Source organism: Antechinus flavipes, chromosome 5 (genome assembly GCF_016432865.1).
Source record: "Antechinus flavipes isolate AdamAnt ecotype Samford, QLD, Australia chromosome 5, AdamAnt_v2, whole genome shotgun sequence".
Classification (NCBI taxonomy): domain Eukaryota; kingdom Metazoa; phylum Chordata; class Mammalia; order Dasyuromorphia; family Dasyuridae; genus Antechinus; species Antechinus flavipes.
The window spans coordinates 253,889,571-253,904,914 of record NC_067402.1 but is presented as its reverse complement, the minus strand read 5'-3'; the positions used below and the strand labels follow the sequence as shown (position 1 = coordinate 253,904,914).

The 15,344-nt window shown below is 33.9% G+C and overlaps 1 long non-coding RNA gene across 2 annotated transcripts in view; it reads left to right on the top strand.

Moving 5' to 3' along the window:
• Positions 1-14,302: 14,302 nt before the first annotated feature.
• Positions 14,303-15,344, top strand: part of LOC127539492 (uncharacterized) — a 55,376-nt gene continuing 54,334 nt past the window's right edge. For both annotated transcript variants that reach the window (XR_007947927.1, XR_007947928.1), the window contains exon 1: positions 14,303-14,464. This is a non-coding gene — a long non-coding RNA (uncharacterized LOC127539492). The remainder of the gene's footprint in view (positions 14,465-15,344) is intronic.

The following is a 15,344-nucleotide window of genomic DNA, read 5'->3' as shown; positions in this document are numbered from 1 at the left end:
CTGAAACTTTGAATATCAAAAAATACAACTTTTAAAAATACAAACTAAATTTAGTCTTGTTTTCTCTCTTTAAAAAATGCTTCACTGCCACATTTTTCTTCCTTTTTTCTTTTCTTTTCTTTTCTTTTTTTTTTGTATTGATAACCCTAACCCACATTCACCTTTTATTTCTTTCTTCTTACCCTGTAACAACAAAAAGTTCTCTCCTTTAATACATTAGCCTAGACACACAAACATCTGCAGATTGGTTGTCTGAATACATGTTTAATTTTTTGTATCTCAAGTTTGTCTTCTCTCAAGAGGTAGGAAGCATATTTCACACTTGATTCTCTGTAGTGCTATTTATGCACTGCATTGATCAGAATTCTTAAATTTTTCCATTACTTTTCCTTCACAGTGTTGTTGTTATTGTCTAAAGTGTTTTTTTACTTCTTCTATATAACAATTTACACAACTTTTCTTCTCTCTCAGAAGTCATTCTTTCAAATTTTATAGCATAATTATATTTATGGATCATAATATGATTGTATATATGCATGCATATGTATGTATATTATGCATGTGTGTATATATATATATATATATGTATATAATTACATATATCATAATTAGACTTGGTAATAATTGGATTTTCCAGACTTCATTTCTCTTCATTGTTCCACTCTTCTCTTCTCCCAGTGCATCAAATTCCTTGAAGCTTCTTTCTCTTCTCAGTAACTAAATGTATCACAATATATTTATTCCATAAAATTTTCAGATATTCCCTTGTTGGTGGGCGCTTCCTTTGTTTCCAATTCTTTGTTTTTTGACAAAAACCAAATAATATTTTCATACATATATATATATTTTCCCTCTTTCTTTTGTCTTTTTAGGGTACATGCCTTGTAATGGTTTTGTTGTTCATCTTTCATTCTTGAAAAGGACCAATGATATCACAAGGGTGATGTCTTGACTTGCAAGTAAATTGGATTTAAGTATGGCATAGCTGTGCAAAGTCATCAGGCTCCCTTTTTTCTCCAGAGTCAGCAGAATCCAGTGACAAGTTCTAAGTCAAAATGAATGGCCATGTTCCCCTTGTAATGGTACTGCTGGTTCATATAGTTTAGTTATTTTGAAATATAGTTCAAATTGTATTCTAGAGTAGCTACAACAATTCACAGCCCCATTAGACAATGCCTTCTTGGGTTTGTTTTCCACAGATTTCCCAAGAATTATCATTTTTATTTTGTTTTGTTGTTCTTCATTTTGACAGTCTGAAGGGCATGAGATAGAACATTAAGCTTTTGATGTTTGCCTTTTGGAGTCATGATTTCTCCCCAATCTGTGGAGCAACTCATGTTCTTACCTTGTCTCTTCTCTCAAAATCTTTCAGATTCTTGATGTAATAATGGAAAAGTATATTTCTCCAATGCTTCCCTATAGTATTGGGTGACAGTGGGTTTTTGAAAGTTTCATCTGCTTCTGGCAAGTACTACCAAGTTAGAGAAATTTTGATTTTGGACTTGTTGAAACATCCATCATTCAAGAGCCACCTTAGCCAAGTTCAGGAAGGATCATCTATAGCTTGGCCATGAGGTAATAAATTTCTGAGTCTCAGCAACTTTCAAACACCATCAATCAACCATTCAATCAAGAAGCATTTATTCAACGCTTACTTATGTCAGGCACATGCTCCAGGGTTGGAGATACAAAAACAGGGAAAAAACAATCCCTGCCCTCAAGGAACAGGGTGGAGGAGACAATATATAAATAATTAGGTACATGCAAGATGAAAACATGTTAGATAGAAAATAACTTTAGTCAGAAAGGCACTAATAATGGTATGTATCAAAAAAAAAAAACTGAAGAAGGTGGCATTTGAATTATTTCTTGAAGGAAGCCAGAATTCTAAGAGATGGAGGCAGTGGTATGCTATTTAAATTCTTAGCAAACATCTTTCCAAAGCACATGACACAATTTTCAGTTTAAACTTCATTTTCCCAATATAACAATAATAATCCCGACCTCTTATTAGCAGGTCTTATTGTCTAAATTTGTAAAATTTTCCCATTTTGGAGATTAAACTTAAAATTTTATGATTAACTCTAGTGAGCAGTGTTAAGAAAGCTCCAGCATTTCCTGAGTGGAAGTAACAGATTCTAGACATAAAAAACATTCATTGCATAAATATGGAGTCAAGAATATAGTATTATGGCAAAGGAATCATAAGGAGGCCAGTATGATTAGATAGCAAAAGGTGGAAAAGGAAATAAAGTATTGCAAGACTAGAAAATGTATGAAAGGATCAAATTGCAAACAAGTTTCATATTCCAAATAAAGTATTTTATATTTGACCCTTCATGTAACAGAGAACCATACTTTGATGGATCTATGATCTTATTTACATAAACACCTATCAATCAAATAAGATAATATTTATAAACGGATTAGAACAGTACCTGGTATATAATAAGTACTTAATAAATGCTATTCCCTTCCCTTCACTCCAAAAATGCAGACCAAATTCATTTATACATTCTCATTGAATCTCTCTGACAAAGTAACTCACACATTTTCCATAGGGATGCATTCATATGGTAGAAAATTTTTGTCTAAAATTACATTTATGTAGATGCCAAAGGGAACAAAAGTTGTCTCTTGCATTTATGACATAACTAAACTGTATTCTTTTTCCCAATCAAATGTTACATTTTTTATTAGTCATTCTTCTCTCTGATGATATTTATTTTGTGTAATTCCTATTATTAATTCATTCTATCTTTTTCACATTCACCATGGACCTCTCCATCTTTTTTTCTCTTTTTGAGAGTAATCCATGACTTTTATTCTTTGGTATTCCATAACTCCTAGTCATATAACATAACATGAAGAACACTATTTAAAAATAACTTTTTGTCTAGAGCTTTTGTGCAATGAAGAATTGATTTTTAGAGTCTCAACTCTAGTTTTGGATTCTGGCTTTGTCACTTCATCTATGGAGAAATCACAAACTTTCTGAGACTCAATTTTTTCATCTATAAAATGAGGTGTTGGATTTTAAAAGTCTCTTAGGTCCCTTCCAGTTCTAAATCTATTATCCTAAATCCACATAATCCTATACTCATTAAATCACCATGTAGTCTCCCTAAAGCAATCCAGCCTATTACTTTCTGGGGCCAGTATAATGTCATTTTGCTGTCAACAACTTGTTAAAACAAGACATTTTGGAGTTGCCTCAATGACACATCATATCTTTCTGTTTTTAGCCTTTCTTCCAATTTGGTGTTGAATTTGATTTTTGCTCCAAGAAATCAAGGACTGACTATATACACTCAACTGGGTCAAAAATGAATGTATAAATTGTATAAGAATGCAATTGATTACATTTTTGGAGGTGTTAATTGTTCACAATGCTTAAAACAAGACTTGCTAATAAGAGGTTGGGATTATTATGCTATTTCTATTATTAGAATATTATTATTCTATTATATAATATTTAAAGAAGTAATATCCTATCATCTCTATTGAAAGGGATGATTTTTCAACTTTCTCACTAACTACAATGTTTTTGAACTTTTATAGAACTCTTCAACATTCCCTTGGGCAAAGTACCTTCTTCCAACTTCCTTTGCTTTTCAGCTTCTTTTTGTAAGTGGTTATCCTGATGTAAATTGTAAACTTCTAAAAGGTATTCTTTGTTTTGATTTAAATTTTTTTGCCCAGCTTGTAATTTAGTGATCGGGACATAATAGGTGTTTTACTTATTGATTGATTTTTTAAGAACTAGGAGATTGGAATTCATGCTGATGGATCACCCGCACTGATAAATCCATAAAACCTTAAAATATAAAAGTGAGAAAAGAGTATAAAGCAGAAGTACCAAACTTATATCTAGGAAGTAGCAAAACTTCTAAGGTAGGGATGAGGGTTGGGAAAGGAAAGTATTCTATTAAAATAAATTAAAAAATACATTATTATTGTACAATCAGGTCCCTGTGAACCACATCACACCAATACTGTCATGAGGTTTTCTTCTTAAAGATAGTGGGATATGGGCCAGCTAGATGACACAATGGATACAGTACTGGCCTTGAAGTCAGGAGGACCCAAGTTCAAATCTAGCCTCAGATACTTAACAGTTACTAGCTATGTGACCCTGGGCAAGTCACTTAACTCCAATTGCCTAGGAAAAAGCAAAAAACAAGCAAATGTTTTATTTTGGGTTTGCCATTTGCTTCTCCAGTAGATTAGAGCAGATAAAAGTTAAGTGATGAGTCCAACCAGCCAGTGTCTTGAGTGCAGATTTGAATTCAGGTTTTCCTGGATTTATTCACTGAGTTACCTAACTGCTTAATATTAATGTTAATTGGTGGTATCTAAGTTAATATACATCCCTTTGGGAGGGAACCATTTTCATTTGAATTTAATGTCTCTGTGAGAGAGCACCAAACTGTAATTTAGGTGCCCTGGGTTCAAATACCATCTTTCCCCACTTTCTCCTGAGCCTCAATTTCTTCATTTATCATTTAGTAGAGGGAGAGAGGGGTATGCCATTTCAATAAATTATTCTAATTTCCTTTTCAATTTTAAATTTTTGGTTCTATTCCAATATCTTCTTAATTCTAACAAATGAACAGAAAAGAACAGAAATAAACCTTAGCAACAAAGTTCTAAGAAGAGATACTTAATCATTTCCTTAACGGATGATTTTGAATGTACTTTTATCTAAAGATGTGATCTGTTCAACAACTTATTCTACCCTAGAGCGCCTTTGCTTGGTCTTAACCACCCATGAAAACAGAGAAAAAAAGGCTTTGAAGTGATTGATGATTTCAGAGGATTACATTCAAGTAGGCTTTTTCTTCTTTTTTTTTTTTTAATACATGGGGAAAATAAATATGAGTTCATACATCATTGAAGTAAAGTGTGAAAAACAAAACAGGATAAATCCCAGACTATTGAAATATTTGTATAATGTGGAGGTAAATGACAGTACTGCTAATCTGATACAAAAATCTAACATTCAGTAAACAGCAATACAACTTCACAGTGAATAATTACTTTAAGATAAGTTCAAAAAAGATGCTTACTTGTTATATTTTCTTGCTTTGCAATAATCTTAGAAATGTCAAAGCAAGAAAAAGACAAAAGGGAAAAGAGAGAGATAAAGAGAGACAGAAAGAAAGACAGAATAGGGAAGGAAGGAGGGAGAGGAAGGAAGGAAGGAAAGGAATAAGATAAGGTTGAGCAGGAAAAAAGGAAGGAAAATGAGAGGTAATACATGACAAATTTCTAGTGTTACTTTACAAATTGCTTCCACCTAAATATTCAGTAGGCATCTTTAACTAAATATACTCCAAACAAAACTCATTATCTTTCTTCTTGCCAACTTCACCATGTCTATTGAGGGCCTCACTAGACTTCCAGTTATCCAGGTGTGCAAACTCATTCTTGACTTTTTTCCTTTCCCTCCACTGCACAAAGCAAATCATATGCTAACTCTTGGTGGTTTGACATCCCCAGCAATGTCATTGGTTCTCTTCAAGAATGAAGCATAAACAACATCTGTCATATCTATCCCCTTTTTTTTCCTTCTCATATAACTGCCACCTTAACTATATAAGTCACTTCTCAGACTATTGTCTCCTAGTTGTCCTCCTTGTTTCAAGACTCTCTTCAATATATCCTCCACACAGCTCACAAAGTGATAGTCTCAAAATATATTTCTGACCTTGTCATTCCCCTTCAACAAAAGTCCAAAGGGTCAAATATAAACTTCTCTATTTAGTATTTAAACCTTTCACAACAAAGCTCCAGCCTAACTTTCCAAGGTTTATTATGCATTTTGGGTGTTGTTTCAGTCATGTCCATCTTTTTGTGATGCCATTTTCTTTGAAAAGATACTAGAATGGTTTGGTATTTTCTTCTCCAGTTCATTTTACAGATGAGAAAACTGAGACAGAAAGTGTTAAGTTATTTGCCCAGAGCAAGACAACTAGAAGTGACCAAAACCAGATTTATAATAATGAAGATAACTCTCTCTGACTCCAGGCCTGGCATTCTATCCACTATACCTCCTCGCTGCTCTTATACATTATCCTGTTTTAAGTCCTATATTCTAGTTGAATTGGAATACCTGCAGTTCCTTAGGAATGGCCTCCCAACTCCTTTCTCCATGACTTTATACAGATTATATTTCATGTCTGAAATTTGCTCCATTCTTCATTCATAATTTGAGAATCTCTTTCTTCAGAGATTCATGCAACTGCTACTTTCCACATGAGACCTCTCCTCTTCCCTTCCACCTCCATACATGGTTTATATCTCAAATATACTCACATCATAATGTTATTAGTTACAATATCCTGTTATCCTTTATGAGATGTGAACACCCACATTAGAATGCTTTTGCTTCATCTTAGTCATAGAAAAACAGAAAGAAAATTGTCTGAGCAAACAAATTACCCATGCCCTTAGGTGTTTTATGTAAGCCTAGAGAAAACCAGCAGGGGAGAGGAAAACATTTCTATTGTCCTTGCCTCCAGTCATATAGTTTTTTAAGACTATCATTTCAACAGAAAACACTGCAACTAGCAGAAAAGAGGGATACACAATCTAAATAAGCATAGGTACAGAAAAAAAATCAGCAGAAGAAAGAAACATGCTTAAGGAATGAGAACTCTGGCAGTAGAGAAGAGAGCCAGCTAAGAAGAATAGAACCTAGAAACCATATAACCTTCCTACACAGCAGAGAAACTACAGTAGGGAAGCCTTTGAGGTATTTCAAAAAAGGGATTAAAAGCCCTATACAAGTACCTAGATTTATGACTTGGCTATATGGGTGCCTTTCATTTTACTTGAAGTTGGAGCCAACATCCCTAATGGCTGCTATCTGTATTTATAGAAAAGTACACCCCAGGTTTATGGAAGAAATGTTTTGTAGCTACTGGTTTTACTATGTTAGCACAGTAAAAACCTTTGCTAAGATCTCATTGTGTTTACTGGCTAATTTTTAATGGAAAGCTCTCAGATGAGAGTTCATGAGCTACATATTATGTTAGGAGAGCAAATGCAGAGGATTAATCCTAGAATGTGATAGTTAACTAAACCATGAAGACCTTCTCTATGAGTTGGACTGAAAGCTGAAGAGAGTAAATCAGAAAAAGATGCCATATACATCTATCTGTCTATCTATACACACACACACACACACACACACACACACACACACACGTAGATATATATGTGTGTATATATATCTATATCTCTATCTCTATCTATCTATAGCTAGACATATATAAATATACACAAACACATATTTATCTCTCTAACTATAGTCATAGTTTTTTTTTTCCTCTCTTTATCTATAGCATTTATTTGTACTGTGTATGAACAAACTGTTCCTTGATTCTTAGAATGAAAACTCCTTAAATGCAGAGCTGTTTCTTTTTAGCTTTGTGTCTTTTGCATCTAGAACAATATCTGGCACAGACAGGTGCTTAATAAGGAAATAAGAATAAAGCCCAATTATAATAATAAAGCTGTGCCAAGCATTGTGCTTAGTGATTTTTACAAATATTTTCTTATTTATCCTCCTGTGAGTAGGTCCAATTATTTTCCTCATTTTACAGTTGAGAAAATTAAGAAAAACAGAAGTTAAGTGACTTGGCCAGTATCACACAGCTAGTAAGAATCTGAGATTAGATTTTAACTCAGGTGTTCTTGACTCTAGGTTCAGTGTACCATTGTCTATCTCATAAACAGTTGTCGATTGATTAATATATACAGACATAGATCCATTTTAATTCTGATATTTATGTCCAAGTTTACACTTTTGGGTCCCCTTTAACTCTTCCTCAAACTCATCCATCCACCAAGTCCTCCTTACCTATCTTTTTGATATCAGTATATAGCTTCTTTCTAACTTATTCTCCACACAGTTGCCAAAAAGATGTCCTTAAAGCAAAGATCTGTTCTTCCTCTTCCTATCAGTAACTCTCTAGAAACCCTAGAATAATTATTAGTTCTTCTGTTTGGCATTGAAAATTCTTCCTAATCTATTCAAACCTATTTTCAAGATGGCTTGCAAATTGTAACTATTCATGAACCCTACATTCAGGGAAAATCAGCCTCCTTGCTTTTCACCGTATATGACTTTTATTTATTATCTCTGGATATTTGTACAGTCTATACTTCCATGTAGCATACATTTTTTCTCACACTCTATTCAAAATTCTTCTCAATTGCTCTCTTCTAAATGAAGAATTTTCTGATTCTCTCCACCCCGATATTACTTTATTTTGTAATTAATTATCTATATTTTAATTACCTACCTCCCAAAGAATCTAAGCTCCCAGATAGCTATTTGTATTCTGATATCTAAAAAGGTTCCTGGCATGAGGTAGTTGCTTAATAAAATACTCAATGAACTGAATTGGCTTAAATCGAATTGAACTAGATTATAAGCTCCCTAAGGGAAGGGACTATTACTCATAACTATATTATATTCCTGGCACAGCACTCAGTTCAATGCTGTTCATGTCAAGAGTACTCAAAAAATGCCATTGTTGATTAATTTACTGGCAGCCAATCTCTGAATGCAAATATTGTTTATACAGTTGGTTTACAGAGGTAACACAAATATCACAGTGAATATTCTCACATAACAATGCTTTTGAGATGTGTGAACATGTTAAATTTGGCATGGGTTGAAAACATTCCTTTGATTTTTCTCCAAAGAAAATACCTCCAATGGCCTGTTCTAGATCTGTGTATAATTAATGAGTAACTGCTAAGGTGGCAGGTTTGCCATACTAACTTTGAATCTAGAGTTCATATTTGGAAAGCAAGCAGATAAACTTCTAATTTTTTATTCTAGCTTCCTTTGGTTTGGAAAAAATGAAAAAATAGCAAACATGGAAATAAATTGACTACTAATAAAGATTTATTTTTTTAACAGTCAAGGTCTAAATTAAAATATTAACTTCCAAACAAAATTAATTTTCCTTGATGTTTAAATGAATTTTAAAATTTTATCTCTTTTGTGATAAGTTTTTATTTATTTTTCCTTCTATGCATAAAGGTTTATAAAATCCTATTCATGTAATAGAATTTATTTTGATCAGTGATACTGAATTTCACTTGGCTTATTTGAATTATAAACCCTTATCAAGAGTTAGTAAGGAATAGTGGAAAGAACACTAGAATGGGAACCAGAATATGTTGATTCAAATCTCATCCTCGATGCTCCTTAGCTGTTTGATATTGGGTCTGCATCTGTAAAGAAGCAGGACCAGATGACTGAAGTGCTAGTACTAAAGCCAGAAAGGGACTTAAGACATTCAATACCTGTTTAATCCTTGGAAATCCCTTTAACTTCTATCTCTCTCAATTTCCTCAATGGCCAAATGAGGATAATAATAGCCCCTACCTCCCAGGGTTGTGGTGAGGATAAAAGGAGATGATATTTGTAGTGTTTAGCAATGTGTGACACTTAGCATTAATAAATGCTTGCTCCCTCCTAACTTTCCTTTCCCCTTATAACTCTATACTCTAATCATACTGATCTCTGTACTTCTAGTGACAAGATTGGATATGACTCTGGTGGAATAAAAGAGAAACTTGTCTGAGTTAAGAGGTTGCAATTTTCATTACTGCTTTGTCACTAACTAGCTGACTGTTCTTTGGCAAATTCTTAAGTCCAAATAATCTAGTTGTCCAGTTTGTTAATCAGCGAAATTTAGAGTTAAGACAAGATCAGGGGTTCTTCATCTTTCTTGTGTCACAGAACCCTAGGGATGACTAGGGTGATGACAACATCAAGAATACTCCTCTTCTTCAGTTCAGATCTGGCCTTGGACACTTAAGTTGTTGAAGAGTACTAGACATTTTGAAACCTTCATGTGAAAACCTTCAATTTAACTATGTGATCCTGGACAAATAACTTAATCTTGCTTGCATCATTCATATAAGAAATTGGAGAAGAAAATGGAAAACTACTTCAGTATCTTTGCCAAACAAAACCCAAATGGAGTCACAAAGAGTCAGACATGAATGAACAATAATAAAATAACCCTCTTTGGCACTCTTCAGGCAAAGTCTATGGATTTTTTTCCAGAATCGTATTTTACATTCATAAAATAAAATTCACAGGACTACAAAGAAAACCAAGCAACAAGTGTGTATAATTTAACATATGTATGTATGTATGTATGTATGTATATATACATATATATATATATATAATGGATAAAAGAGCAAGTTTAATTTAAATATATATATGTGTGTATATATATATATATGTATGTATGTATATATATATATATGTATATATATATATATATATATATATATATATATATATATATATATATACCCTCTTGTAATTAAAAGCAAATTAGAATTTCTTAGAAAGTTAGAGAATACCTTAAAGATCATTTAGACCATGAGTTCTTATCCTGGGGCCAATGAATTTAAGATGTATATTGATACTTACAGACACATATATCCACGTGTGGACATAGACAATAAGGTACAGGTGCACATGTATACATATATGCATTGCAATATAGATACAGGGAGATGTATACATACATATATATATATATATATATATATATATGTATATGTATGCATGTTGATATAATTGTATATGGATATATTTTAAAATTCATTGACCTCAGCATAAGAATCTGTTGAATACATGATCTTTAAAGTATCTTCTTGTTTTCTCAGAAATCTTGATGTACTCATTATCATAACAAGAGGATGTATTTTTTAAATTAAATTTGCTCATTTTATCATAATTTTTCTCACTCAAGTCACAGATGTCAGAGCAACTTCAAAGGCTAAGTACTAGTAACAAGGGGGAGCTTGACTATGTAGCGTATTTTGATTACTCATTCTATTTGTGAATTCTACACATCCTTGATATCTTTTCTCCTTTTGCCTATAATTTTAAGCATTCCACTCTTCCACAACACACCCTGAACTATCTATCTATTGCCTATCTGTGCCAGCATAAATTACTTAGCTCAGTGTGTTCTAGATCCTCCCTTGACTGTCATAAACCCCCATGTTATTTGGGTAATCTGCTGTCACCTGAATTCAACTTGCTCATTCCTGCCTTTGAATGATTGCACATCTCCCTACACATAATCATAACCCAGGCTTATTACTACTGTTGACTTGTGTATTTATGTGGGGAATCCATAAGAAAATCAAAGATACTCTTGCAAACTGATTTATATATGTGTCTTTGGGATATAAAAGGACATTTGAAAAAATAAATTGTATATAATTCTTAAATCCTATAAATATATGAATTTGAACACTCTTAGAGGAAGTGATGTTCTTTCTCTCAAACACTGGGATGGTATCTTTAGGGAGTTTTTTTCCCTTTTTTTTTTGCTGAATCAATTGGGATTAAGTGACTTGCCCAGAGTCACACATCTAGGAAGTATTAAGTGTCCGAGATAAGATTTGAACTGAGGTCCTCCTGACTTTAAGACTGTTGCTCTATCCATTATACCACCTAACTGCTCCAGGAATTTTTTAAAAGGCTCACTATGATGGAAGAATGTTATTATGAGGTGTTCTAGCATGCTTCCTTGCAATGGGGCCAAAAAATCCTCAGTAGTTCCTTGTGAAAAGAACTGTTCTCAGAAAAAGCAATGAATCATGATAACTGCTATTAAAAGAATTCTGAATTTTTATAAGCAGTCATCTAGACATTTTTTGATTGACCACCTCTATCAGTAAAAAGAAAAAAAACCATAAATATATATTCATAATATAGGTATATTAGCCCATCTATGAGTTTTATAAAATATATAATATTGTGCTAATAATTATATGCAGTTTATTGTTATCCTACTTGTGTGAGGCTTTTCATGACCCCATTTGGTATTTTCTTGACAAAGATACTAGAGTAGTTTGCCATTTTCTTCTTCAAATAATTTCTTCCCCTCCCCCCCCCCCCTTACAGATAAGGAATAGTGACAAACCTGGTTTAGTGACTTGTACAATGTCACACATCTGGTAAGTTTCTGAGTCTACATTTGAGTCTTCCTATTCCAAGACCCAGCGTTCTGTCAATTAATTGCACCACCTAGCTTCTCCAATTACATGCAACATAAAATTATTTTAAAAATAAATATTGTAAGAGAAACCAAAATTATATGGGGACAGGATAAGGTACATACTATCGCAGTCATCCTCTCTTCTCCAGGAATTGTCCTAAAATGCTTTCAGTGACTGCAGAGAATAAATATTGCTCTTAATACTTTAATTCTACTGAAGAAAATCTTCTATTTTGTCCACATGTGGAATAATGTGGAACACAAGTATGAACTAAATCCCCAGTCCTCACAGTAATTAACCATTCTAGAACCATAAGCAACATAGCCATGTCTTTGTCTTAGGAACAAGAAGATGTTCCTTGCTGAGCTTAATTTCTTTGTTGAACAGATGCTTCCACTGCTAAGTTGAGTTGATTTATAATATATCTCATTAATACGTTATAAGATTGCACATCTCCTCTAAACTAATGTATTTGCTGGATGTCTTTTCTGATTTTTTTTTTTTGTTGTTGTTGTTGTTATTGTTTGTTTCCAAACTGGATTTCTTCACAGGTAGGCTTACTAATCAAGAAAAACTGATGTATACATAATTGTCAAATTCAAAAGCTTACCTGACATAACTATAAAATCTACCCTTTCACTTCTTTCTTCTATTATGTTTCTGAGTACAGACCTAGAATATTCTCTGAAAATGATCCTATGTGACCTTATGATTAGAAATCAAATTCTCAACTTCTGTCTATAACCTGATAAATTAAAATGATCTCCATGTCATGGAACAGCTCTGCTATTCACAAACCTATAGCATATTACAGATTGTCACATTTAAAACTAATCATCCACTGCCAGAGAAATCATTTCAGTTAATGTTTCCCATAGAATTCCATTAAAAAAAAAAACTGGAAAAGTCCCAGTATAATACTGAAAAAGGTAGAGTCTAGACTCAATTAGGTCAGAAAAGTAAAACAAATGGTAGTCCTATAGTAGAATTCATTAGATTTAGCACATCAGGAAAAAGTAACATAATTTATCCATGGAGGGAAAAGGCAACCAAGAAAACTCAATGTCATAATAACATAGAATAATGGAAAGAGTATCCAGGAGGAAAGAGTTTTAACAGAGTCAAGAAGGTAAGTATGGAAAGATGATTAGAGAATGATTTAAGTTGATTAATGAGCCAAATATTAAGATTGCTTAGGAAAAGGTTAAAGAGTGAATGAGAAGAGAAGAAATTGAAGCAACAAAGAAATTGCAGAGATATGGGATGTTAGCTAGAATTTTAAGAGGAGAGGGAAAAAAAAGATTATATAGGGAGCAATTGAACAATAGACAGGGAATAAATGATAGTGGGATAATTGTTGTTGTTTGTCCTTCATAATCAAAGAGGAACATGACTTCAGGGAGGTGATCCCTTGACATGCAATTGATGTGGATTTAAGTGAGGAAGGATTGGGTAAGGTCACTTGCCTCACTTTCCTCTTCCCTGCCATCCAGGACAACTGGAGATAGACCTGGATGAAACGGGAAATCTTGGCCTTTTTAAGGTGAGGTCTTTAACCACCTCTCAGTTTGACTGAGGCTATAGTCATTCATTGATTGAAGTTAGTTAGCAATTGAGGCAAAGAATCTCCTCTTAAATCTAAGTGTTAAAAACAAACAACAAACAAAAACTAAAACTAAAACTAAATAAACAAATAAACTAATCTAGAAGGGGAAGACCCCCTCAGGGTTTATAGTCAAAGCAGAAATGACTTCTATTTATATTCAATCTGAGTCAATCAGGACTCCAAAAATGACCAAATGGATCTTGGACTGAGACCTATTATGGCGAATCAATGAAAATAAGATTAAACCAAAAAAATAAGTTTTGGTTTAAGATGCCTTAAGAACTCCAGCCAGTAAACCCCAAGATATCTTGAGAAGGTTCAGAGATACAAAAGCAAAGAAAAATGCTTTTAAGAGTGAGTGGGACTGATTGGATAAAGTATTTCTCAGTATTGTCACATGATCCCTGTTCCCAGAACTTTGGACCTTGGGGGAGGTCATTTACTCTCTGGAGGAATGAATTTTGAACCTGAGATACAGGAAGTTGCAGGAAGGGACCTGTGAGGGGCAGCCAGCATTGGTGATTATTGGTCAAGGATAGTTACATAGTTTTAGTCTATCCAATGAGAAGGCTGAAATCTTTTGCCTTTTAAACCCTGGACAAGCCAGAAGCTGGTCAGGTTCCAGGAGTACATGGTGGGGGTTGGAATGTCTCCCAGGTGTGTGTCTGGGCCTCTCCCTGCAGGGATTAAAAAAATGTTTTCTCTGTGTCAGGACAGACCTGATGATGTCTCTGATTAGTTAATTGTATTGGGAAGGGGGTCTTGCACCTGACCTGTCCCACACAAGAGCATTTGTAGGTAAGTATATGATGCCCTATGTGGATAGAGGGATGAAAAGGAAGGGAGGGAGGGAAGGAGAGAGGGAGGGAGGGAAGGAAAGAAAAAAGGAAGGAAGGAAGGAGGGAGGGAGGAAAGAAAGAAGGGAGTGAGGGAAGGAGGAAGTTGTCCAACTGACCAAATTCAGTTTGTGGGCCAAGTTTTATTCAGAGGTTATTATTTGTCCTATGTTCTCGAAGAGAACCATGACATTAGGAAGGTGATGCTATGACATTTAAGTCAATTGGGTTTAAGTGAAGGAGGGACAGAATGGGCTGAAATCGATGAAACATATAGAGGGTAAGAAAAGGGGATTGTAGTATATTAAAAGACATTGACAAGCATTGTTGAGAGGAGTTCTGATATGGAAAAGAAAATAAAGTTCAAGATAAATAATGACTTATTTTTTCAGGAAAATATGAGGTAAAGTTCTCAGCCTAGATCAAAGAATGAGGGGATTTTGTGGAAAACTTGAGGATGAAAAAGGAAGTTTGGAATGCTCTCTGTGGGGAATGGGGTAAAGAATTAATTAGGGATAAATAAAGGATTATCATTCTGTGTTGAGGGATCAGTTGAGATTAGATAATATGCATTTGTAGTGGGTACGTTCCAATTGGCTCAATTGAATAAATTCTTCTAACTTTATTCAGGAATGGAGGAGGCTGATGATAGGAGTGATCCAAGATTGGGGGTTTGGCAAAGTGTGAGAACCACAGAGATGTGGGGGAGGAAGGATTGAATGGAGTAGGCAAGAGATTTAAGAGCAGAGAACAGTGTATCTTTGAAATGGTTAATTGTAGGGTCAAGATTAAAAATAAAGGAAGATATTGAGGTTAAAGCTTGTGTAATGAACCAAGAGCAT